Source organism: Lontra canadensis, unplaced genomic scaffold (genome assembly GCF_010015895.1).
Source record: "Lontra canadensis isolate GAN:19392208 unplaced genomic scaffold, GSC_riverotter_1.0 scaffold33, whole genome shotgun sequence".
In the NCBI taxonomy this organism is placed as follows: domain Eukaryota; kingdom Metazoa; phylum Chordata; class Mammalia; order Carnivora; family Mustelidae; genus Lontra; species Lontra canadensis.
The window spans coordinates 2402999-2428637 of record NW_022631027.1 but is presented as its reverse complement, the minus strand read 5'-3'; the positions used below and the strand labels follow the sequence as shown (position 1 = coordinate 2428637).

The 25639-nt window shown below is 37.4% G+C and overlaps 2 long non-coding RNA genes across 2 annotated transcripts in view; one reads left to right on the top strand and one right to left on the bottom strand.

The window, feature by feature from the left end:
* Nucleotides 1-25235, top strand: part of LOC116873326 — a 30237-nt gene extending 5002 nt beyond the window's left edge. The window contains exons 2-3 of the long non-coding RNA XR_004383789.1: nt 5418-5598; nt 25090-25235. This is a non-coding gene — a long non-coding RNA (uncharacterized LOC116873326). The remainder of the gene's footprint in view (nt 1-5417; nt 5599-25089) is intronic.
* Nucleotides 10162-25337, bottom strand: LOC116873325. The gene is made up of 4 exons (XR_004383788.1): nt 25229-25337; nt 24911-25136; nt 11747-11812; nt 10162-11468 (listed from the first exon to the last, which is right to left on the bottom strand). It is a non-coding gene; the product is annotated as an uncharacterized LOC116873325 (long non-coding RNA).
* Nucleotides 25338-25639: the final 302 nt, after the last annotated feature.

Genomic DNA, 25639 nt, shown 5'->3' with positions numbered 1-25639 from the left:
GTATCCTGCTGTTACAACTCTTATAGTAATACGTTAATATCACAGTGGGTAACATGTCTTAAAAGAATCAGAAATTGGTCCAAGGACACAGGGAAAATTGCTACTGAAAATCATTTAAGTTTTCATACAGAGAAGCTTTTACGATATCACCTAAATGAAAAAAAAAAGTTTTTAAAGCTATATATCAAGAGCTACATTCTACATGAAAATGAAAAATAACAACAGAAGAAGAAGAATAGCACTCTGTTCATTTTATTTTTTTTAAAGAAAAGAAAACCTGGATGTATTTTGCCCTTTGAATCCTGTTTTCTTGTAATAAAATACTTAAACTTGTGTTCTGGTGTTACTGAAGCTGTACAACATATTCTTATATTTAAAAACAGCATTGCGCAGAAATTGGTGCAGTTGTTGTGTTTCAGCTATGTCACCCAAGGTCACTTCAAGCATTCTAGCAAGATGGCAGACTGAACACAAACCGTCTGGAAAGAAAACTAAAAAAAAGGAAACAACCAAAAGAAAAAGAGGGATGTCATTGATAGATGAGTTATTTTGACAAATTTCTGAAAGATAGAAGGAGAATAGAAGCCTGTTGATGACTTGTTTCTCTTCTTAAATTGAGAAAATGGTAACCCAGGACAGTGGAGCAGGGACAGTGACAATGGAAAGAACTGACCTGCCAGGAGAAACTCTAAAGGAACTTTAGTTCAGAGTTAACAAATACAGCTCATCCATCCGGATATTTCCCCCTCACTCATGGGTGTGCTTGAAAGAGTGAACAGAGGGAAGGAAATTATCAAAACAATAGAAGAAAAATATCCACAGCTGAATAGAAAGACACAAGCCTTTGTTCTTGAAAAATCCCAACCAATGTTGAGATGAATGATTGCGAAAAGACCTACATATCTAAACAGCACCATGACACTTCAGATATCAGGAATAACCAGTATGTCTGAGAAGCTTCCAGAGAGAAAAATATATGTCAGAAAGAAAAGAACAAGAATCAGGCTGACAGGTGGCAATCCTAAGTATATGGGATGTTGAAGACACTAGAACAATACAAAACCTGAAAAGTTCTGGGGAAAAAATTAGAACCAATCAAAATATGAAGAGGAAAACAGACTTTTTCAAACGCCTAAGGACTTGGAACATTTACTTGCAGGCACTCTTGCTTAGAAAATTATGTGCTCGGGAAAAACGAGGGTAAATATCCAAGAAAGAGAAAAATGATCATAACAGAAACTGTGGAACTAAACCAAGAGTCCAGAGAAAAGACATTGCAGTGACAATTGAGCTGAAAGCTTCTGAATTCCCCTGGGAACATGACTCCAGGAGGAAAGGAATAGATTTTAAAGATTAGATGTATGGGTTAAAACATGATGTCATAATGACAGGGTGAAACAGACATGTTTCTTCTCTTTTAAGAAAACAACAAAGAGAATTAGAAAAGGGGAAACAAAAACAAAAACAAAAAAACTGTACAGGAAAGTCACAATCCAAATAGGAAGTAAACCAAGGTGTAGATGAGTTTCATCTCTATAGAAATAAAAAAAAAATAATAATACATGTGACTTGCATGTTAGAAATATTTCCCCTTGAGTTGCCTGGACATATAATATTGGGTCCTGTATCACATAGGGTTTGGTTACAAGTAATAGAAATCTCTGAATATCAGAGGCTTAAGGAAGATAGGTTTATTTTTCTCTTGCATGAAAGAAGGAACGTTAGAGCTGATATGATGGCTTTAAGATGATGGAGGAGCCCAGGATGTTTCTATCTTGTTGCTCTGTCAACCTCCACCTATGGCTTCCAAATAAAGGTAATTGTTAGAAAAACCCACATAATAAACTATTAAAAGAGGATGCTCTGGAAGTAGAGCTAGGAAGGAGCAGGTCAGAGCAACAATTGTTTTTTATGGTATATATATATATATTTACCATGTACAAGTATTATTTTGATTTAAAATAATACAAAGAATAAAAAAAGTAAAGGGAAAGATTCATTTTATATTCCTTTAGTTCTAATGCCACTTTCTCAAAGAAACCATGCTGATTGCCTTTCTGAAATGTCACAATCACTCTTCTCATCCCTTAAGAAACTCTCTAGTTCATTATCTTGTTTTTAGTTTTCTTCATTAGCAGTTGTCAGTATCTGCAATCTTGAAATTTTATTTGTTTATGTCTAAATTGACACCTCCTCTAACTATAATGTAAGTTCTATAAAGAAAGGGGTATTTTAAAAATTGTTCTTTTCTGTGTCTCCCATCTCTACAATAGTCCTTGGACTATAGTAGGCATTTCATACAGATTCCTTGAATAAAGAAACACTGAAACAAATATTTAGAAGTCACAAGGATCAGAGGGAGATAAATAAGAAGTTTGGACAGGTGCTTTTTTATTTATTTATTTGACAGAGCACTAGTGGAAGGGGGCACAGAGGGAGAAGCAGACTCCCTACTGAGCAGGGAGCCAGATGTGGGGTTCGATCCCAGGGATCATGACTTGGGCTAAAAGGCAGACGCTTAACCAACTGAGCCACCCAGGTGCCCCTGGACAGGAGCTTTATCTGTAAGAAACCTATAGTTCATAGTGGTATTAAAAAAATATATTGTAAGAAATGCTTTAGACCTAAGTTTCACAAGATAGCATTCTAGTTTACTGAGATATTTTTGCAAAATGGTCTCTATGATTGAAACAAATTTGGGAAATGATACATGCTATATATACCCTAGAAGATTTATAATGGTACATTGGTATAGAAAAAGTTCTGATGAGAATTATAATAAATAAATAAATTTGCTTAACTCAACATTGACACAAACTCTTTTATTGCATAATAATTTTACTAGCATCTTGTAGAGCTAGACCTCCATGGAGCATATTTTCAGAAATGCTGCTAAATTTGTTACTTAAAGATCACATAGGGCTCACTGTATGTAAGTTTTAAGGAATTCAGAGAAATAGAAACAATATAGATTTAAATGTGGTGGGACAGTGATCATGGGGTTCTTGTCATAACATGTGAAAAAAAATAAGAAGTGTGAATTTGTCCTTATATTTCTCTCTCTGGACAGATGATTATGCTTGGAGAGAAGAATGTTGGGATGGAACCGCATGGTTGGGTATAGAAAATGGCTTGTCATTTTCACACGCACCGAGGGCCAGGCTGTTAGCTACTTACTAAACTCGGAAGAGAAGTTCAAGGTAGTGAACTTGCACAAATATATCCTTTCATTGTTAAATCACTCTACTTGAAGCACATGAAGTATGACTGAGGCTTTATAAAAAGACATGAGAAATTCTAAAGCAATCAGAAATATATAACCATTCTGATATACTTTGTACTCCTCCAAAACATTCACAAAGGTCTCCCAATCCTATGTTTATTTCTAAAGATTGTCAAATGAAGTTAATGTGTTTTTAAATTATATGTCTCTTTAATTTTAATTTTCTTAGCATATGGTGGGGGTTTTTTGGTAGCAATTGAAATAGGTAGTTACCTTCTAAACTCTGCCACAGCCTTATCATTATGTTATACTAATCATAATTCCCAATCATTTTGGTCATGTTTTTTGTATCTATTTTATGGATCATAATTATAGTATTAAGTGCTTATTAAGTATGCTTAAGGATTCTTCTCATTACTTCTAACTTCTGGGGTAAATTAAGATTAGTTTGTCCACTTCACTGTTTAGGAAACAAAAATCTTTAGCTATTCCAGTTAAATTTGGTCTATTTAAAAAATCCACAAGGGCTTTATCCAATAACATCACATCTATTCTTTTTTTTTTTTTTTTATCACACCTATTCTTAAAGACTCTCATATTTAAATTTTATTGACCAATTTGCAGAGTGGTTAGAGAACAGTACAGATAAACAAGGGTTTCTTATTTTTTTCCTACAGTTGGACAGTTGAGTTCCACATATGGAACTCAAGGGGTTGACTGACTCATTTAAGAGTCAGTGATACCACTTTGCTTGGCTTTTACATCAAAACATTATGTACATGGAAAAGCCATTTGAATCTTCAGTTAGGGCTCATTCTGGGCTGGCTTTGAATCAAATCCCTGACTTGGGTTTTGCCAGGAAATTTCTCAATCTGACCAGAGCATACATATCGAGCCTTTTGAAATTCCCATTTTTATTGGCCCAAACTGGTTGACACTCAGCAATTTAATATGTTCAACCTAGTAGAGGTAGTAGAGCCCAAGAACCATCTTAGCTCCCTCTGTCCCTAGGGCAAACTAATCTTACATGCCACCTCTAGCTGCTACCCAGGCAGATAGCATATTTAACTGTTTTAGCAAGAAAGAAGTGGTAGGACTTGCTCTGGTGTGAAGTGATAGTTAATTTTCCAAATCTGGCCAAAACTAAGGAAACACTATTCTTTTGGTGGATGAGTGAAAACGGAAACGTAATGGCATGACCAACTATCCGATGCTTGATGAATATCACTTTTGCCTGTTGTGCTGAAAAATCCCACGTCAAACAACTTAAAGAACTTTAAAGAAAAAGTTTCCATGGCCTATCTTGTCTTTCTCTGGGCCAAAAAATATTTTAAAATCTGATTTGATTGATGAGTTACATTGTGTTCGAATGTCTAGAGTATGGCAGAAAAACTGCTGTGCGAATTCCTCTGGACTCACCTGGGTTGCTGATATGTCTGCACAGGGGCTTGGCACTAGGTGATATGAAATATGAATGTCCTGTCATGCTATTTTAGCTAACCTCAAGTAGAAAAGCTTCTGAAACATCAATATTTTGGGTCAGACTTTCCTAACTTTTGGTCGCAGAAGTGAATGTTTCAAGGTTCCTCAATAAATTATTATATACCTTTGACTCCATGAAGACTTGCCCTCTACAGAACAAATCGGTTGTGTGGGGTGAAGATTGGAGAACAATGTTCCTTGTTGTTGAACAAGAGAATGGCATGATCAGATCTCAGTGGAAGCAATAAGAATAATAGATTGAGCAGTGTTGCAAATTGTATTTTACAAAGACAGAAGCAACATTATATTCCCACCAAACTTCTACATCCATGCCATGCCCCCATCAAGAGGTAGAGTACAGGGGCGCCTGGGTGGCTCAGTGGGTTAAGCCACTGCCTTTAGCTCAGGTCATGATCTCAGGGTCCTGGGATGGAGCCCCACATCGGGCTCTCTGCTGAATGGGGAGCCTGCTTTCCCCCACCCCCACCTGCCTCTCTGCCTACTTGTGATCTCTCTGTCAAATAAATAAATAAAATCTTAAAAAAAAAAAAAAAAAGAGGTAGCGTACACATTTCCCTTCCCTAGTTTTCTATCCCCAGCCTTTGAAACTGAGTGGGTCTCTGCAACTGCCTAGACCAATAGAGTTTGGTGAAAATGACACTCTGTGAGTTCTAAGGCTAGGATACAAAAATGTCATGCCCTTCCCCCATAGGACTCTTGCTTTTGGAATCCAGATATGATGGCATAAGGGAGTGTCCAAGAAACCCATGGAGAGGCCCACAAAAGAGAACTGAGGATCATTGCCCAGGGTCCTGGTCTATCTCTAGCAAATAGCGAGCACAACTGGCTAGAATGTGAGTGGACCGTTGTGAAAGTGGATCTTCCTGCCCCAGGTGAGCTATTACAGCTGCTGCGACACAGAGACATGAAGAGCCGTCTTCACTGGGGTCCCAGCCAAACTCGAGATTCATAAGCAAAATAATGAGTTACTATTGCTTAAAGCACTATGTTTTAGAGTGGTTTGTTACATGCAATAACCCAAACAGCTAATTTTAGTCGGCCTTAATTGAGGCACAGACAGTACCCCAGGAGCAAACTGTGCCTCCTCCTCAATATATACCCCCCCCCAGCTTTCTTCCCCTGGTCTAAATCATCCCAGTTCCCTCTGCCTTTCCTTATATCACCTACTTCTTCTTCATTGTTTTGATTACTCTTCCCTAAATCCCCTCTCAGGTTTTAAGACCCCAAGCTAGACACATTATGTTAATAAAGGCTTGATTAAAGCTGAGAGTAATTAGAGGATTAAGTGTAATTCCTACATTCTATTATCTTATTTATAGAACTTGATGGCAGGCTCTAAATTTTAACAGCAAGTGCTGAATTTAGGACTTAACCTGACACTGCATTCCTTCCAACTTCAACAGACTTTAACATTTTCTGTTTAAATTAAATATTGCCGGCACCCAGAAAGTTATACGGGAGACCACAACAAACGCCCAACCAGTCTCTCTTGTATCAACTTTTCACCTTCACCATTTTTGCTATAGATTAAAAAGATAACAATAAAATGCAGATACAATTGACCAGCCCTCTCTGATTCTGTTCCCTCCCCCAGAAAAAAAATACTACTGTCCTCAGGGGGTTGTTCATCATTTCCATAACTGTTTCATACAATTATGATACATGTTTATATCCATAAATAGTATATAATATTGCTTTGTTTTAAACACTTATTATAGATGAAATTTTTACGTATCCTTCTGCATCTTATTTTTTGGATATGTTCATTTTAGTTCCTATGTGGTATTTTATTGTGTGACTATAGCCATAATTAATTAGATCCTCTGTTGATAAATGCGTAGGTGGAATCATATTTTTATTGTCACAGGTCATGCTGTAATGCACATTCTTGTACATGTCTTCTTCTGTACATGTGAAGAAGTTTCCTTAGGGCTATACCTAGAGGATGAATTGAGAGTATTAAGGATACACATGACACTGGATTTAGAACATATGGACAAATTTTTTCTTTGAATGTGTTTCTGCCAATTCAATTTCCATCAGAATTGTTGAAAATTCCTGTTTCTTCAAATTCTTACCAAAATGTGGGATTATAAGACTTTCTGATTTTTGGACATCAAGTGAATATGAAATGCAATTTAATGAGTTTTTCATTTCTTTGTTTACTAATGTTATAGAGTTCTTTTGTACGTTAATATTCTTCTTCTATTTCTCGAATTGATTTTTGTCCTTTTCCTATTCATTTGTAAGATTTACATACAAATCTTGCAGATTAACTTCTTGTTAACTATGTGTGTTGCAGATACTTTCTATCAGCTACATATATTACATTTTAACTTTGTTCAATGTCTGTTATTGAACTGAAACTTTAAAAACTTAATGTCAACTTTATTTACCTTTTCCTTTATGGTTTGCACTTTTTTCTGTCCTTACTAAATGGATCTGTTCCTTCCTGGAAATCGTTAAATATCTTATCTATTTTTTTTCCAAATGCTTAACCATTTACTTTTTACATTTGGATCTTTCATTTCTTTTTTCTTAATTTTTTTTTGATATGATGTGAAGTAGGAGTTGATCTTTTTTTCTACCTGGATAATTCATTGTTTTGACCATGTTTTCTTTTTTTAAGATTTTATTTATTTATTTATTTATTTATTTATCAGAGAGAGTGTGTGCATAAGCGGGTAGTGTGGCAGTCAGAGGCGGAGAGAGAAACAGGCTCCCTGCCTAGCATGGAGGCCGATGCGGAGCTCAATCCCAGGACCCTGGGATCATGACCTGAGCCAAAGGCAGTGGCTTAACTGACTGAGCCACCCAGGCATCCCTTGACCATGTTTTCTGAATATTTAGTCCATCTTCACTGATCTGTAACACCATCTCTGACATAAACAACATTTCTATGTAAGTGTTTGTTGATTCTGGTGTCTTTTTTCTGCTTTCCTGTTCTGTCTAGGCTTGTATCAAAGTCACTATCTTAATTAACATAAGTTTATTGTAATATATGATAGAATAAGTCTTTCCACCTTATTTTTCAGGATTATGTTAGTGATTCTTTTTTTTTTTTTCCCTTTTCTCTGTGAATTTTAGGATCAGCTTGTCATGCTCTTCAAAAATACTCTCTGGGATTTTGATGGAATTAATTTGTGATAAAATTAACATCTTCATAATTCTGAGTCTCTCCATTCATGACTGTACTGTATTCTATCTCCATTTATTTAGGTCTTTTTTTGTTGTTGTTCCCTTATAAGGTTTAATAATTTTATCCATAAACAGAGTTGATTCTCATTATTCATGGATTTCATATTTGTGAATTTGTCTCCTCCCTAAAATTTATTTGTGACCCCTGGTCAATAATCACCCTAGTTTCATGGTCGTTTACAAATATGTGCAGGGTAGCAAAAAATTTGAGTTGACCAAGATACACCCATGTTCCCAGCCAAGTTCTGGCAAAGTCATGTTTTGCTTTCTTGTTTTAATTCTCATATTATAAACATGAGTATCCTTTCTGCAGTTTCATACTTTTGTGCTCTTTTTTGGTGATTTTACTGTTTAAAATGCCCCTCCCACCCCAAACATAGTACTGAAGTATTATCTAGTGTTCTTAAGTGCAAGAAGGCTAGGCCTTTTGGAGAAAATACATGTGGTATATAAGCTTTGTTCAGACATGAGTCATAGTGCTGTTGGCTGTGAGTTTAGAGTTAATGAATCAACAATATATATTTAAGTGAGGTCTTTTAAAACAGAAACACACATGAAACAGGTTATATATTGATCAGGCAGTCAAAATGTAACCAGAAACTTTCAGGAACCCTACCTTGTATTTTCCCTAGGAGCAATGGTTCACTATTTGCTACTTGAGTGTTTGTGGCAATTTTATAGAACATAATTACTATAAATAATGAGAATCGGCTACATCCTAAACATTTTTTATTATATTTATTTCAAGATACCTTGTATTTTATGTAATTGTAAATAGTATCTGTTTTTACATTATATTTTCTGATTTGTTTTCACTGGTGTTGACTGTATTGCTTTTGACAGGCTAATCTTGTGTCCCAGCTTTGTCATTGAACTACTAACTGTGTGAGTCTTGGTGAGTTTATTAGTTCGCTGGGGCTGCCCTCAGGAAGTACCACAAACTGGGTGGTTCAGAACAACAGAAGTTTATTGTCTCACTGTTCTGGAGGCTAAACATCTGAAATCAAACTCTTGGCAGGTTCCTGATGCCCCTCAAAACCTCTAAGGGACTCCTTCCTTTCCTCTTCCTAGCTCCTTTTGGTTGCTGGGAATCTGGCATTCCTTGGTTTGTAGCCACATGACTCTAATCTCTGACTTTGTTGCCACATGGCACTCTTTCTTATGTGTGTCTATGTCCAAATTCACCTCTTCTTTAGAGGGCATCAGTCACATTGAATTAGGGCCCACCCTACCGAGGTCATCTTAAATTGATTATAGCTGCAAAGATCTGATTTTCAATAATGTCATATTCACAGGTTCTAGGGGTTAGGGTTTCACCATATCTTCTGGGGAATGCAATTCAACCTATAACAGAAAGTTATTTTATCTCTCTGTACATCAGTTTTCTTTGGAAATAGTAACTGTGTTATTCTCAATCTAATTGCATTAGATTAGTTAATATTGTTAGTTGATAATATATGGAAAATACCTAGAATTGTGCCCGGCCCACAGTAAGAATACAATATGTATTAGCTAATTAAGGTCACTTGGGTGGCTCAGTCAGTTAAGTGTCTGCCTTTGGCTCAGGTCATTACCTCAGGGTCTTTTGATCAAGCCCTGGGTCAGGCTTTCTGCTCAGTGGGGAGTCTGCTTTTTTCCCTGCCCTTCCCCCTTTCCCTCCCCCTGCTTGTGCACTCTCTCTCAAATAAATACATAAAATCTTAAAAAAAAAATACGTGTCAACTAGTTAAATCACTTTTCTCTAATCACTTTTTTGAACACTGTTCCTGGTTTCAGTAGTTTGTCTGTAGATTATTTTGAATATACTCTATAGATAATCCTTTTGTATGGAGATGGTAATTTTGTTTTTTTTGGTTTTTATACATTTTATTTTACTCTCTTACCTTATTATTGTAAGATGTCCATGATAATGTTGTATAAAAGCTGTGATAATAGGATAGTGAGCATCTTGTTTTGTTTGTGATTTAAATGGGAGTTATTCTATAATTTTATAGAATTTGTTAAATATGATGATTGCTATAGATTTACAATGATGTCCTTTCTCAGGTTAAGAAAGTTTATTTCCAGTTATAATTTTTAAAGGGGTTTTGTTTTTAAAGATTTTATTTATTTACTTGAGAGATAGAGAAAGAGCACATGCTCAAGCACACACAAGCAGCTGGGGGGGGGAGGGCAGAGGGAGAGGAAGAAGCAGACTCCCCGCTGAGCAGGGAGCCTGATGTGGGACTCCATCCCAGGACACTGAGATCATGACCTGAGCTGAAGTCAGAGGCTTAACCAACTGTGCAACACAGGAGCCCCTAAAGGGTTTCAAAAATAAATTTTGAATGAGTATTAAATACTTTTAAAATGCATTTCTTAAAACAATTATGGTGTTTTTCTCCCTTCAATATCAAGTCCCAAATTCTAGGAACCGGCAGCAAATGAAAGTTTGGGCTATGGGTTAGCAGGCGAGTGAAAACTAGTTGAACTCAGACTGGATTGAGAACAAAGGAAGAAATACAAATTAAATTTGAATGAATGTCTTGTTTTGCAGGTGCAAAGTGTTTGGATGTGGAGGACTAGCTTAGAGTTAGTAATAATAATTAGTCATAATAATATAATAGCCACATAATAAGTAATAGTTCACATTAACCTTCCTTACCAAATCCTTCCAACACAATGGAAATAAAAGGACATACGTTTCCTTTTGTAGTTTACAAAGTACATTTATTTTGTGAGCTCATTCTAAAGAAGCACAAGAATTTAAAAAATCTGAAATAATGAAGGAAAAAATGTTTATAATACTTGGACACAGGAGACAATATAATTCCAATTTCATGCTTAGTCACAAAATCATCCTAAATAACTTGTTGAAATTCAGCCTGTAGTGTGGTATAAATTCTATCGTGGCCAACTCATCCCCAGTGGCTCAGGCTCTATGTGAGTCATGGGGAGGTTAATCATTCCCTCCCCACCCCACCCCTGTTCTTTCCTCCTAAACAAATAATTTTTATTGTTATTTGAAAGTTCATTTCACTGTGATAGATCATCTTTTCGGTATACGGACAAGGTAAAAACATGGCTCAGGTCCATATAAAACATTCTGAAACCTATTTGTGATGACCGTTTGGACAGGCTTTGTAGCTGATGTATCTCTTTAGATGACAATTGGGTACTGGCCTGAACTTCTGTACTCCTCTTCTGTTTATACCATCAATGAGTAATCTCCTGTTGTTTATACCTCAGGGGCTGGTTGCCTCTTGACTTCAAATCCTCAGAGTGAAAAAAGCAGAGGGGAAGCAAGGAGCTCATGGTAATCTGGAGTCATTTCAGAATTTCTGTGAAGTGAGAAAAACTCAGCGTTGTTTACTTCTTTACTTCTGAGCTATTAGTCCTAGTTGTCGGCACCAGAGTTGCCCATGATTGAAGGCTGTAAGTGCAAAAATCAAAAGGCAATTCAGGCATCTTTCTGGTCAGGTCTGGGACCTGCTTCAATAAGTTCCAGTGGAAAAAGGAATATTTCTCTCTGCTTACAACTTGTTTTTCGGGTTCCTAAAATGACCTACAAAAAAGTAAATGCTCTGTTAAGAGTTACAAATTATACTGAAATTGTCTTCCCATTTTCTCCCTTGCCCCTTCCTTCTTTCCTTCTTTCACCTTTCCTCTTTCCCACCAACACACACCTCACAGGTGTCCATCCTGTATGTCAGAGATGCGTGATATGTACAAAGTACCTAGCACAGTTTCTAGTTTACAAGTACTCCGTCAGTGGCCACTACCCCTAATGAGAACATTGCAAATTTTGGTGCGATTCGTTATCACATGCAGTGAGCACCTTACCAAGGAGAGGCTTCCTCATGATGCCTTTTTCTGGTTAGAAGTTGATGTTTGTGATAGCACCGTTCACTGGTCGGAAAAAGGACAATGACAAAATTATGCAAAATCCAGTTTCTAGTGATGTTTCCAGAGGGGGGTGGTGAAACAAAATCTCTCTGCAAGTCTTGATCTGAACATTGGGCTAATGAGGACATGTGGCCATAGATGATTGGAAGATTATAAAAGGTTAATGGATGACTCTTTAAAAATATATAAAGACTTTTTCCCCCCAGTTTGGAGGACTGCTTTTTCTAAGTTCGCACACAAATTCTTTTTTATAGCGGGTAGGCTGCCTTTCTCAGCTGCACACTGTCATTCCTAAACAATCCTAGAGCTAAAAATTTTAAGTGCTGTCACCCCAAATTGCTAGACAGAACTTACTCTTTAATTTGTCTGTCACTCTGTCTGTCACTCCCCTTGTACTTTGTGGCAAGGCATTGGTTCAACTGTCATCACTTGAGTTCCTTTCCAGTAAAAAGAGAGGGCCTGTTTTACTCCTGTGATGACCAGAGTGGTCACCTATAGCTGCCCAGGGCTATTTTGACCTTCAACTTTGGCGGGGTGTGGCGGGGGGGAGTCCTGCTGACAAAGTACAAGTAACAAATCTTTATTCTTTTTACATGAATGATCCTTCACCTCAAAACTGTCAATTAGTTGTAAAGACTCAAAAATTGAGAAGCAATGATGGGGATAGATTTAGAAACTGGTCACTCCAACATTTAATTATGATTGTACTTTAAGCAAATGACTCACCATAGCGCTGAGCTCAGCAATGCTTCACAGAGGCAGGTAAGAAGTGCATTTGGCTTCCCTAATGGAGGATGTAAGGAACTTATAGATCAATGGGTGGGAAAGACCATTAAATAGCTAATTACTCTTCTTGACTTTCACTGATTTGGTATATCTAACCTGGGGGAAAACACTTGGAGGGAAATAATTTACTGTGTTCGCCTGCCTTTTTCTCACTCTCTGAGCACGAAATTTCTGGAGGCAGAACCTGCTAAAGGACGCTATCGGGTCCCAAGGGGAAGGAGAGACTGTGTCACAGTCAAGGCTGAGTGATAGGGTCCCAAGAAGAGTCAAAAAGTAAACTTTGGTTTAATCTCTACCTCCTGATCCAAATCCTTTCTGATTGCTGCAGGAAGTCTTTGGGTGAGTGTAAGGTAAAGAAAAAGCATCTCCTGCAGTCCGATGTTATGACATTATCTTTTCCTGCTCCCAAATGGGGATCTTTGACCCCTGTCAATGTGGAGGTACATCTTCCTCTCACCTGCATCTGCCCTGGCACTAGGCCACAAAGCATATTTGGTGTGTGTGTGTGTGGTTTCTTACAAAGACTTTAATAAGACAGGGTTTTGTTCTGTGGACTCTGTATACAGGGTTCTTCTACCTCTGATTTTGGCTTTAGACTCTAAGGGAAGGGATGAGGTACAGGTTGAGGATGATCCTGGTGCTCTTCTCTGTGCTGTTCAAAGACCACACTCTTCTCTAAGCCCCCTCCTTAAGGTTGGCACTTAGTTTGACCTCTGTACCTCCTTGACCCTCTGTCCACACTGTCCTGTTCTCCACTGAGCTCACATTCTACATCCCGGGGGATGAGGGGTGATAAGGATGATCTGCAGTCCCACTGCCCATCAGACAGACCCCCAGATGGCTTTGATTTTGCAGTGAATGCACATTTTGGGCCTTTGTTCTGGGACCTTTGCGAAAGTAATGACAGCCATCTTTTTTTTAGTGTTATAAATGAACAACTTGATTTTTAAAATGAAATTATTCAAGGAAAGAATATGAGGAGAGGTTGGAGGACATAAAACATTTTAAATACTTCATCTACTGATGATTTCTTTTTTTTTTTAAATATGTCAAGTTTTGGAAATGTGAACAGGGTAACTTTTTCTGGATCTTTAATGGAAGGATCAATAGTTGGGAGAATACAAACCTACCTCTGCAAAAGTTATTTTTCAGATAACTCTCTAGGAGGTGGCACTATTAATTTTATGTTAGTCTTCTTGTGTAGAATGTTCTAAAATAATGTGATTCCCACAGCTCGGTTTACATTTGTCCCCTAATCTCCCACCCCTCCTCCCATGTGAGGAGCTAATATTTTTCTGACTGGCTTCCTTTCTCTCCTTCTCCTCAAATTTCAGTCAAAGTCCATTTTGGGAACTTGTGCTTATAGTTTAGAAAAATTTATTGATGAGAGGCTTTGCTCTAATATATAATTAAGGAGTCAGAATTCTATGTCCAAGATGCTTTTTAAGTGCCAACAAAATATTTTAATTTACATACTAAAGTCTTTGTTTTGTTCTTAAACCTTTTGGACTTTCTTGATACATTTATCAAGTATGATTCCAAAAGTTCTTACGTGGGCAATGTGCAGTGTGTGCTTAATAGATAACGTTAATAAACTCACACTCAATCATAACACTAAAAGCCACTTACATCTGGACTTACTGGCAATAAAAAGAGACATTACAGAACTTTGGGAATTTGATCAAGGCGCCAAATACTAGTCTTAGATTACAAAATTGTAGAATCTAACTACTTGGGAAAACAAAGCAATCAAGGACAGACTTTTGGTAAAAGCTTTGCACTGTAGATTAATAATTAATGTGTTAAATGTACTTTGTAATAAACTCTATCATCATGGATTACTTTTGATAGCTAAATTGGCAATGATACCCCAGTGTGGCTTCATTGACTCAAGCTTTCAATTTTACTTGCTAGATTTATCAGGTTAAATGACAATGAACCTATTATAGGCCTATTTTAACTTGTTTAGAAATCATAATTAATTTAAAAATATTGATGGAGACTGCAAAAATTACACAAAAAATTGGCAAAGTAACAAATAACAGGGAAGGTCTTTAAAAGAGAAAGTGGCATAATCTAATTTTAAGGTAAATAAGTAGCATTCAGAAGGGAAAAGCATTTCAAAGGAGATAATGTTTTTCATTCAAGAGAGTGTTGAAGGTAGTGCTATCTGATTATTATATGTGGATAATAAAGACCAAATATTCAGTAAGTTAGTCTAAAAATAGTCCAATGTTTCAGAAACAAGTAAATCATATCTTATAATTTGTATATAATATAATTTATAAATATATGAATTATGTTACACCTACTCTGAGGTCAGAAATTAGAAGTAGCCGTAAGAATTAAATGTTTGGAAGACTGAGAAAAATATCCATTGTGATGTGTTTAAATCCAGAACTCTCAGCATTTTTTTCAGAAATTGAATATAAATCCCACCAGAATCCTTTGGAACACACGGAGAATGGCAAACCAAACAGACCATCTCTTAGAAAAGTGAATTTTATTTCCTCAATCTTTGCCTTAACCTTAAGGAAATTGCATTTATTTCTATTTTCATAGGGTACTCCATTTTCAGAAGAGGGATATTCAAGGGTCATGCTGGAGTTAAGGTACAGGGTTACTGCAAAAATCTGTAATTCATTGCTTGTTTTGAGATTCCCCTTTTCCCTACCCCAAGAACAAAAATCTCACTAACACTTTAGAACTTTACTTATTGCAAAGGATTTTTGTTTTTCCATTGTATGATGTTGTTCATTATTTTAAAACTCATGCAAAGCAATACTATATTTTTATTATGGTATTAATAATACTATATATTTATTATGGGTATATGTAAATAGATTATCTGAGAAAAAAAATTGCCACAGACAACAGTGGGGACTTCCATAGAAGAAATAGAGATTGAAGTCTTTATTTGAAGATCAAAGGGGACTGAAGCCACAGAGCATCCTCACACACACTATTATTTTTTAGAGTGGAAAGATTTGTTAAGTCTTTCCTCTATGTTCATCTCAACTAATAGTTGAGAACATAATATATTTCAGCTACTTGGAATACATCAGTGAACAAAGTCTATGACCTCACAACTGACACCCTTATGGGGAGTACAGACAAAAAAATAACAGACGTAAAAAACAAGTAGATTAAATAGGATGTTAGAAGATGATAATTAGTATAGAGAAAGAAAAAGAAAAGTTTGGAAGGAGGTGAGGGATTACGCATGGGGATATTTGGGTGAAGAGCTTTCCAAGATGAGAGATCAGTCAAGGCCAGATCCTCAGGGTTGGTGAGCCTGTCCCCTCGAGGAATTGCAAGGTGGCTCATGTGGTTAGAGCAGAATGAGGAAGAGATTAAGTAAGTCAGACAGACAATACAAACCATGGTGAAGTCTTTGGTTCTTCCTTGAAGGGAAATGTGGAGCTATGACAGGAGTTTGAGCAGAGGAGTGACACAATCTCACCTGAGTTTGAAAATCTCCCCCCAGCTGTTGTGTTGAGGTAGAGGGTAGAGGACAAGGTTCTCAGGGAGGCCAGTCAGGAGCTCAGACACTAATCTAGGGGAGGGCTGAGGTGGCTCAGACCCAGGAAGGTGCAGTGGAAATAGTGAGAAAAGGATAATTTGAACATATTTTGAAGGAACAATGGACAGGATTTCCTGAGATTGGATGAGGGTAAAAGAGAAGGACGTAAAAGTGAAGAGGAAGGTAAGGTAAGGGTAAAAAGTGAAGAGAAACTCCAACATTCTTTGGCCTAAACACCTGGAAGGAGGGAGTTGCCAGCAATGGAAATAAAGGGAAGGCTGAGCCACCCAGACATCCCCTAATATTGTCTTTAAGTATATCTAGGTCAACAGCCAAGTAGGAAATGAGATGTGAGAATCTTGAGTTTGGAAGATGAGTCTGGAGTGGATATATGTGTCTGTACTTGGGAATCATCAACGGTGGATGGTGTTTAAGGCCCTGAGGTGGATGACACGGCCAAAGCAGTGAGGATAGGGAGAGATGAGAAGATCAGGGGCCCTGTCTCTCTTCATGCTGCAAGCATGAAACACACACTTAGTGAGATAACTATGTAATTGCAATAACGAGCAAGTGCTATGAAGGAAAATTTCATGGGGCTCTGGGGCGTAAGATGGTCAGGGTGAACTTCCCACAGAATGCGGCCCTTTCAAGGAGACTAGAAGGAGAAGTAGGAAAGAGTCAGCCTGAAAAAGCAAGAGAGGTTGAATGAAGAGAACCAGGGCAGAGCAGTTGCATGAGCAAGCGACCTGGGGCCGTGGGGGCCGGTGCACCTGGAACAGAGCCCGGGGGTGGGGGGTTGGGGAGGACGGGCAAATGTGGCAAGAACTTGGTATGCCACGGGGTAGGTGACATGAAATGTGGTTGAAGGGGCTGCAGGCCACATGAGGATTTTGAACTTCTGAGCAAATGCTAAGAAGAAAAAGACTATAAGGCAATGAATTAAAATCCTTTAGCAGAAAAGAGGTGAATAATGAAGAGGACAGTGTAACATAAGTTTCTGCTTAAAATGTGTGTTAAACACGAGGGAGAAAGCAGGATGAATGAATGGCAAAGTGACAAAACAGGCTTTTCAGGTACAATGACTGAAACCAAAACAAGGTGGGATTGTGAGTAATATTTAATTTTATGGCCATTTCATTTAAAAAAACTGAAAACCTCACAAAAGCTAGACAAGAATAATAGAAAGCAGGTATGGTGTGGCTGGAGATGTGACCCGCAGATTGAGAGTTATAAAAGCCTTTTTTTAAAATTGGAAAGCAGAATGACACCGGGCGTGTAAAATAATGAATGATATGGAAGCAACCAGGTGGCTGGCCCCGTTTGTCCTCTGTTGTAATGTTAGAACAGGTCATGGCTAACGAGTGGTGACAAGCTGTTTTCCATCTACCCTAAGAATCCAAAAAGAAAAAAAAGAGCCTCTACCAAGGATTGAGAAGAGGTTGGAGCAAGAATGTTTTGACATGATGATATGTGATGATAAATTTTGTGGGCTTACCTTTCCTGAAAGTCTTTAGGAGCCGGACGGACTGCAGGTTGACAATGTTTAAAATAAGTTAAATACAGTGAATCTTAAGGTGCTTTGCTACTTGGACTTATTTGTTGTAACTGCCCCTAACTAGGAAACCGTTCCAGGAGGCGAGAATGAGGAGACTTAGTAGTTAGCACAGAGGGTTAGCAGGGGGAGTTTTGTAGGAAGAGTTACTGGGGCAATGAGGGGTACCTGCAAAAGCACCAGTGTATCATTCAGGGAGTTCTGTGGGTTCTCCCACAAAATATGCAGTTAAATTTGCCAATTTGGTAGGCAGAGTCTCCTCTGCTTGGGAAGGTATACAAAAGCAGAAGGACACAATTCTTCTAGCCCCATGTTTTCGTGACTGTAATGGATAGCTAGTTCTGGATCAGAGGGAAGATCTTAAAAACCTTAAAAACCGAGTAAGATTACTTGACAACCAAATACTAAACAATCTTACAGAAATGTCTTAAAGAACAATCTCATTAGCTCCTTCCTTCCTCCTTCCCTCCCTCCCTTCTTCCCTTCCTCTCTTTGTTCAAAAATGGTAATTGAGTTCCTTCTTTGTGCCAGGAGCAGCGCTAAACTTTTGACTGCTCCTTGTCCTTATGGAGTTTCCTCTAGTAGGGAAAACAAATAGTAAACAAGGAAATGAACAAATCTGATGCGTCCAATGAAAGTAACACACCAGGCCAGGAGGGAGCAGTAACAATCAAGCTGGGGCAGGGAAGCCATGTGAGATCAGGGGTTTAGGGAAGTTTTCTCTGGGAGTTTACATTCAAACTAACACCTGAGGATGAGAAGTTTATAGTCTGAGGCTTTAGATCGTCCCCATTCACATGCCCTGTGCTAGGTCAAGTGACTTGGATATAATTTTGTTCTTTTAAAAAATCTTACGTGATGAAGCTTTTATGTCAGTTTATGACAACTTTTAGAAAGCCTCACAGTCCTGTTACTTAACTTATAGCTTCCATTTACTTGCGGGCATAATTCTTGATCAACATCTATTTTTCAACCATCTTAATGCAACAGAAGCCTGGTACCTGTAACACTAAGAGTTGCTGGTACAGGCTCAGTAGGAAAAGAATTGTTTGCTAAATAAAATGTTCACCAATAGTTTGCATGTTTAACTGTAGGGGGAGTGAATATTCCTAATAGGAAAAAGTCCACTGCAAAAAATGAATCTAATGGTTACTAGGGATTTGGAAATATCATCAAAATACAAATATTGCTATATTACCAAGATTGCATATTATTCTGTATTATTAAATCATAAAAAACTCAACTTTTACTGCAATCAGGTTTTGAATGCTCAACGTTCTCATGCCATTTAACTGGAACACATTTTTCTAGATACAAATGGATATATTAACTTCCATAAAAGTGTTATCTTTTTACAATATATTTAATTCAGATCCAGTTTCTATTTCCACTAAAATAATTGCTTATAATACACACATTTGATTTTATATGACTAATTAGAACAGTGTATAGGAAAAAATGGTTTGCAGGTAATATTGAAATTAAATATGTTAATCTGTACCTCTGTGTGCACATTTTATATGAGCTTTAATTTGCCAAATAAATTATAGTTCTGTGTTTATAAGGTGCCCTTGAAAGAGTGTCCTATTTTTGAGCACTAATACCGTGGGGAAACAAATATACAAAGCTTTTAGCTATAGGCTACACTTGCATAAATTAAGGCAAGAGCTGTTAGTTGGTAAGTAGAGCTATGGTATCCTTAGCTTTTTAAACACTCTGAATTGTTAACACAATTTTTTTTAGTATGGTTACTAATATTAAGACAATAAATAATATTTAGTTTCAATATCGCACCCTTCAGCCAGGGCATAAATTCATTTTGAATGCTGTGTTGAATTAATGTATAATAAACATACTGCAGTTTGCTATCAGGAATTCTCAATGAAATGCAGGAAGTCAGTTCTTTGCTTATGCATTAGCACTGGCAGTCTTACTCTGTTTAATTTTAGCTATTTATAAAATTGCTCTACTGACAGTCCTCTTTATTTTAATGTGATTGTTTTAAGGTTAACCAGAAATGGTACAGTGTGTTTTCTGAAGTAGGTTATGGAGCTGATGTAGGAATACGGGTCCTTCACAAAAATCCCTTTCACAATTAGCCACCTGCAACCAGGACACCCAGCTGCCTAATTGGGTGAATTGTGGGGTTTCCCGTGGGGCAGGCAGGGGCTTGCGAAGATGCTGTTGAGTATCTCAGAAGGGAGCTGGAGCACGGAGGACTTGGGAAAACGATGTTGCTGATGGAATTAGATTCTGATAGCAGTGGCAGGAATTGCCAACTGCTTCTGAGACAAATGACAGCTGTATTTAAAATGTTATTTATTATTATCTAATAGGTTGGCTCCTTTTTATGACATTTAAATAACTTCTAGGACTTTCTCTTTAAAAGTGGCTCCGGGGCTTGAATCTTGATGGGGTCCAGTGTATTCCCCAATTGGACTCAGGTTTGCAACCTAAGGGAGTAGTAAGGAAGTCTTCAAAAAGGATAAAAGCTTATTTTACTCTGTATCTGTCAGCTCAGATTACCATGACAAAATACTCTAGATTGATTGCCTTAAACAACAGAAATTTGTTTTCTCACAGTTGTGTAGGTTGGAAGTCCACGATCAGGGTGCCAGCATGGGGTGGTTCTGGTACCAGCTCTCTTTCGGGTTTGTAGCTGGCCGCCATCTTGCTGTGTCTTCACTAGCAGGGAGAATGAATGAGCTTTGGTATTTCTTCTTATAAGGATGTTAATGCTCTTGGACCAGAGCTCTTCTCTTATGGCCTCATTTAACCTTAATTACTTCCACAAAGGCCCCATCTGCAAATACAGTCACATTGGGGTTTAGGGTTTCAGCATATGAATTTTGGCGGGACACAATTCAGCCCATAACATACTCTAAATTATTTAATATAGGATTTTTTTAAATAGGGGTTTTAAAATAGGGAATCGAAATGGGGGGTTTTTTGGTGCCAAAGAACCCCTTGGCAGTTTGGTGAGCCTATAGACTCCCTCTCAGAATAAAGTGTTTAAATGCATAAAGTAAGATACATAGGGTTACAAAGGAGACCAATTATATGGAAAGGCAGTTAGCAAAATATTAAGACGTGATTTAGAAATATGTTTCGTTTTTATTAACACATTAGTTAACATGCTCTAGTAGTTTGTCTAATAACTACCATAATTTTGATGTAGTGTTGGATAAAATGATATTTTGAAATATTTGTAGTAACTGTAATTTGAAAATGTTTGTGATTTTTGTAGGTGACAAAATCACAGTCCTGGTAATACCATTGTGAGCTGTTCCTAAGATCCATAATGGAAGGAAATGTAACATTTTAATCAGAGATAATGTGATAAATGTAAAATTTTTGTTTCTGTACAAATTCAAAGACTTTCTTACTTTTATGTGTGGACCACAAGTTAAGAACTCCCGGACAGGTCACTTTTTGAGACGTGTTTGCAATTTTAAAAATCTGTTTTTATATTACTAATGCTTATAATCATAAAAAAAGTCAGCTATTATTATACTTAATAATAGAATTATTCATAGTTTTTGTTACAGTGGTTTTTGTTACAGTAATGTGGTTTTAAAAGAATATTTTAAAATTTATGGTTTTCATCTGGGACTAAAATTGGTGTAAGAAAAGGTTAAAATGGTAAAATTATTTTAGTAATTTATAAAGGAATTTAGTAATTATTTAGTAATTTATACAGGAATTTATAAAGGAATTTTTACAGTATGAGGATCCATTTTTAAATTCGTTTGCCAAATACAGGCATACTTCCTTTTTGTAAGTGACTGATTTAGGAAAGCCATATATTTTGTGGGCATTGCTAAAATTCCCATCAAAGAAAAATAAATCTGGGTTCACTCTCTATGAAATAGTGCATCTATGATTTTATCTCACGGTAGTTTCTCAGCTTGGTCCTTTCAGAAAAGGAAAATATGTAACCAAAAAAGCAAAACTATTTTCCTTACTGAAGACAAAAGACTGCTTCCTCAAAAAGCCAATATAAGAGGAGGCAGTATCTTCAGGAAGCATGATTGGAATGTTGAGAAGTCCTACTTGAGTAGAAGCCCTGGACAAAATTAAGCTCTGGACACAGAATTTGGGGTACTTTAAGAAATTTTGAAATAGCCAGCCCACCTTACGGGGCAGAAGTTTGATAACATAAATCACTTAAGAAATGCTTCAATCTGGGCCTAACCAGGCTGGGCATACCCATGCTGCTGTTTCCTTTAGTAAGTACCAATTACCAAGATGGGTTACATTACAAGAAAAGGAGCCAGGTATATTTCAAGTCAAGTCTGAGGATATCAGGTCTTTTCAGTGAAATGCGCATTTAGTATTTATGACTTCCTGTTCAGTGTTCTGTTCCCAGGATCCACAAAAAATATTTAGCTTCCTTATTTGTGTCTTTTTAGATATTTCATCATCTTACAGAAGACCCTGTAGTTGTCATAATGATAGTTTGTATGATGCCCAAAACTTGCTTAAGAAATGTATCTTTATTATATTTGCTGGCCAGATGATGAAATTGAGATGCCAGAGGTTTAGCGGTTTGTCCAAGACCACAACACTGGGATATTGCAATATTTGGACTAGAGCCTAAGTTTTTATGTCTGACTCCCATGTTCTTTACACTAGACGATGTGGCCTTATTTTAAACCTCTTTAGGTTTAAAGACAGTGTCTCACGGGAAATCGCATTTCAAAAAATATCCAATAGACCTACTTATTAATACTTGGTCAATAAATATAAATGTAAATATTTGGTCAATAAATACCTAATGGCTACAGTGTGACAAGGTAATATGCTAGGCACTGACATTACGATGTGACCAAAACAGACATGGTCTCTAAGTGAAGCTTACACACAAGTGGAATGGGATGAAATATAAAATTATAGTAATGACGATGCGCTCCAAGTGGGAGGGGCTGGGTTTGCTTTAGTGGACGTCAATATCTGAGCATATTGAGTTGTGTCCTTCATGGTGTTCTTTGTACTGCATATACACCTAGCATTGTCACTCAGAAAATGGGAATAGGTCTTTTTCTGCCTGGGTTGAATCCTTGTTCCTTCATGTACTTACTCGTGTGATCTTGGCCAAGCTTCTTACCGTCCATGTCCCTCAGCTTCTTCATCTGTAAAATGTGATAACCACAGTACCTACCTCAAAGAATTATTGTAGAGAGATAACGCACAGAATAGTCCCTGATACACAGAAGTGCTTCATAAATGATAGCTGTTATGATTCTTGTTGTTTATTCTTCCCTTAGTATATGAGGAGTATTCCCTTGAACTTGCTCTTAACAGCTTGCTCTGGGTTGATGTCTACAATTAATACATGCTAATCCTGTTGCCATCGCCACTGATGTGGTCCAGGCCCTGATGTCTTGACTTTGAAGAAGAGTGTCTTTGCAAGTCTTGTATCAATGGGATCTGGTATATTTCATAAACCTCTGCCTAAGACTGTGTTAAGACTTAGCTTTTCACCTTTAGTCTTTTTTTTCTTTTCTCTTCTTTTTTTTTTTTTCACCTTTAGTCTTAAAGGAGGCAGAGATGGGCCTCATATCTTTGTTGAAATTCTGCAATATGCAATTTGAAGTTGGATTGACCTTCAAGCTGACGAAGTAAAATAAACAGTTTTATAAATGAAAATGGCTAATCTGAAATAGATCACATCTAAGAACTTCATTTTTTATTCATTCTCTTCATACAAGGTTGATATCATACAAGTGAACATCTAATATTGTGCTTCATTGTGGGTCTCACTGAAGATGCAGTTAGAGGAAATTAAGGACACAATGGAACGGACTGGCAGAAACCGGAGAATGTGTCTGTAGTCCTTTATACCAAAGAGTTATTGTATTTAAGTGTAGCTGCACTTAATTAAAAAAAATAATTACTAAAATTTTACTGTTAGATTTTTTTTCTTTTGAACTGTTCTGGGTTCCTAGAAATCAACTTAAACTGACATTTTTAACTTTTTCTTCTTTTTAATGTGGCAGAGTATCACAATGTTTAGGAAATTTGCCTGAAGGTGTAGAAGATTAGGTCCTTCAAACTCACGTCTTTTAAAGAGTACTTTGTAGCAATTGAAAATCTATTACTGAGAGGCCAAATATTTACCAGAGAAAATATAGTAAAAGAAATTTGTAATAGTGGGGAACATAAATCCTAGCATCTGAACATCTCCTCATACTTGCCGACAGCTAAACCTAGTGGCTTTGCACCAAAGAGAAGCTCCAATATTGGTCTAAGAGCTTGCTCTTGAGACTCACTGAGCAGTCTAGGCAACGACCCCACTTGTTCTGGTTTTGAAGGTCAAGTTCAGGAAAGGCAATGGACCTGGCTGCCTTAGCGGGGACAGGCTGAGGGTAATGAATAAACACCATGCTTGCGGCTAGCTAGACTGTATGGAACCGTGCAGTCCTATTCTGTATGTTAACACCAAGATCAATGGCCTAGAAGAGGTGTCCCCTGCACATTTCCAGAACAACCTCCAACTTGCTGCAGATCCTAACACATTCACATACACATGTACCTAAAGCTGAGCTTGTGGGAGGGCATTTGCATTTGAACCTTTTAAAGGTCTGAGACCCTGTCTCACTCACATGTTGTCCTCTTGGTTCTTGATTTTTTTTAAAGAGATTTTGTTTATTTGACAGAGACAGCAAGAGAGGGAACATAAGCAGGGGGAGTGGAAGAGGGAGAAGCAGGTTTCCCTCTGGTCAGGGAGCCTGATGCAGGGCTCAATCCCAGGACCCTGCGAATATGACCTGAGCCCAAGGCAGACGCTTAACAACTGAGCCACCCAGGCATGCCTGGTTCTTCATTTTTGGCTCCAGAAACTTATAACCCCGACTGCTCTGGGAAACATTGTTTATCTCTTTGTACTATTTTTCTTCCGTGCATCTTAGAAATGTAACTCTTCTTGATTTACCCAAGTGGTGCTCATGTCTAATCATTCTATTAAACTGACCATATCCACACTTTTAATATGATGGTTCTGTGACTTTACATATAAGACTTACTAAATAAAGGTTTATTGAACTTAATTATACATCGTTTAAGGTAAAGTATGTTCAAAGGATGCACCCATCTAAACCTAGCAGTGTTACAAGTATATCTAACTAAATTAGCCCCCAAAATTGGGTAACAATTGAAAAAAAAGGGGAAAATTCTAGAAATTGTATCAAATATAGAGACAGATCCAGTTACTGACTTAAATTCTTATCTAAAGTCCTACCTTCTTATATAGTCTTGGTATTCTTGGAACACTGGGTTCCTGTGATGTGTTGTTTTTTCCTTTCACATTTTGTGTTAATGTTCCAAGAGGGAGACAACCAAAATATCATCGTTGATTTAAATCTCTCCGGAGACACCCAGTACCACTGATCGTCTCTTTCCTCTGATTCTCCTCTGCAGAAATTCAGTGTCCAGATGTTTCAGAATCCAGATGGCCTGTGAATCCTCTATCACCCAGAAAGGAGGAAAATATGCATGAAAGTGGAACACTGAAAAGAAAAAAAAATAATTTAGTGTTGGCAATGTAATGGTGACATACAGGGCTCAAGGAGAAACTTCCTTTCTGAAAGCAGCAACTTAATAAAATGCATGTTGTAGGCTCTATCAGCAAGCCAGATTTTCATTCCTGCCTCTTCTTTCCATCACCATTAAGAGGCTTGCAGAGAGCCACACTGTTTAAAGGGCAGACAGCATGGAAGAACTATCATGTACAATTTAAAGTAGCAGCTAAAATTGGAATGGTCACAAGAAAGCCTGTTTCTTTGCAATTAAATTGACAAGCTGTCTATGATTACCCTAGGGAACTTGGCAGCTGAGTGATAAAAAGACTGCAGAATGTTGAAAGGTCTAACGCAACATACTAGGTGGACAAAGACCACATCTGCTTAATATACTGATTGGGAGAGTTCTGGAATGTGCTTGGCTAAATTAGCCGAGGAGGGATACTAAT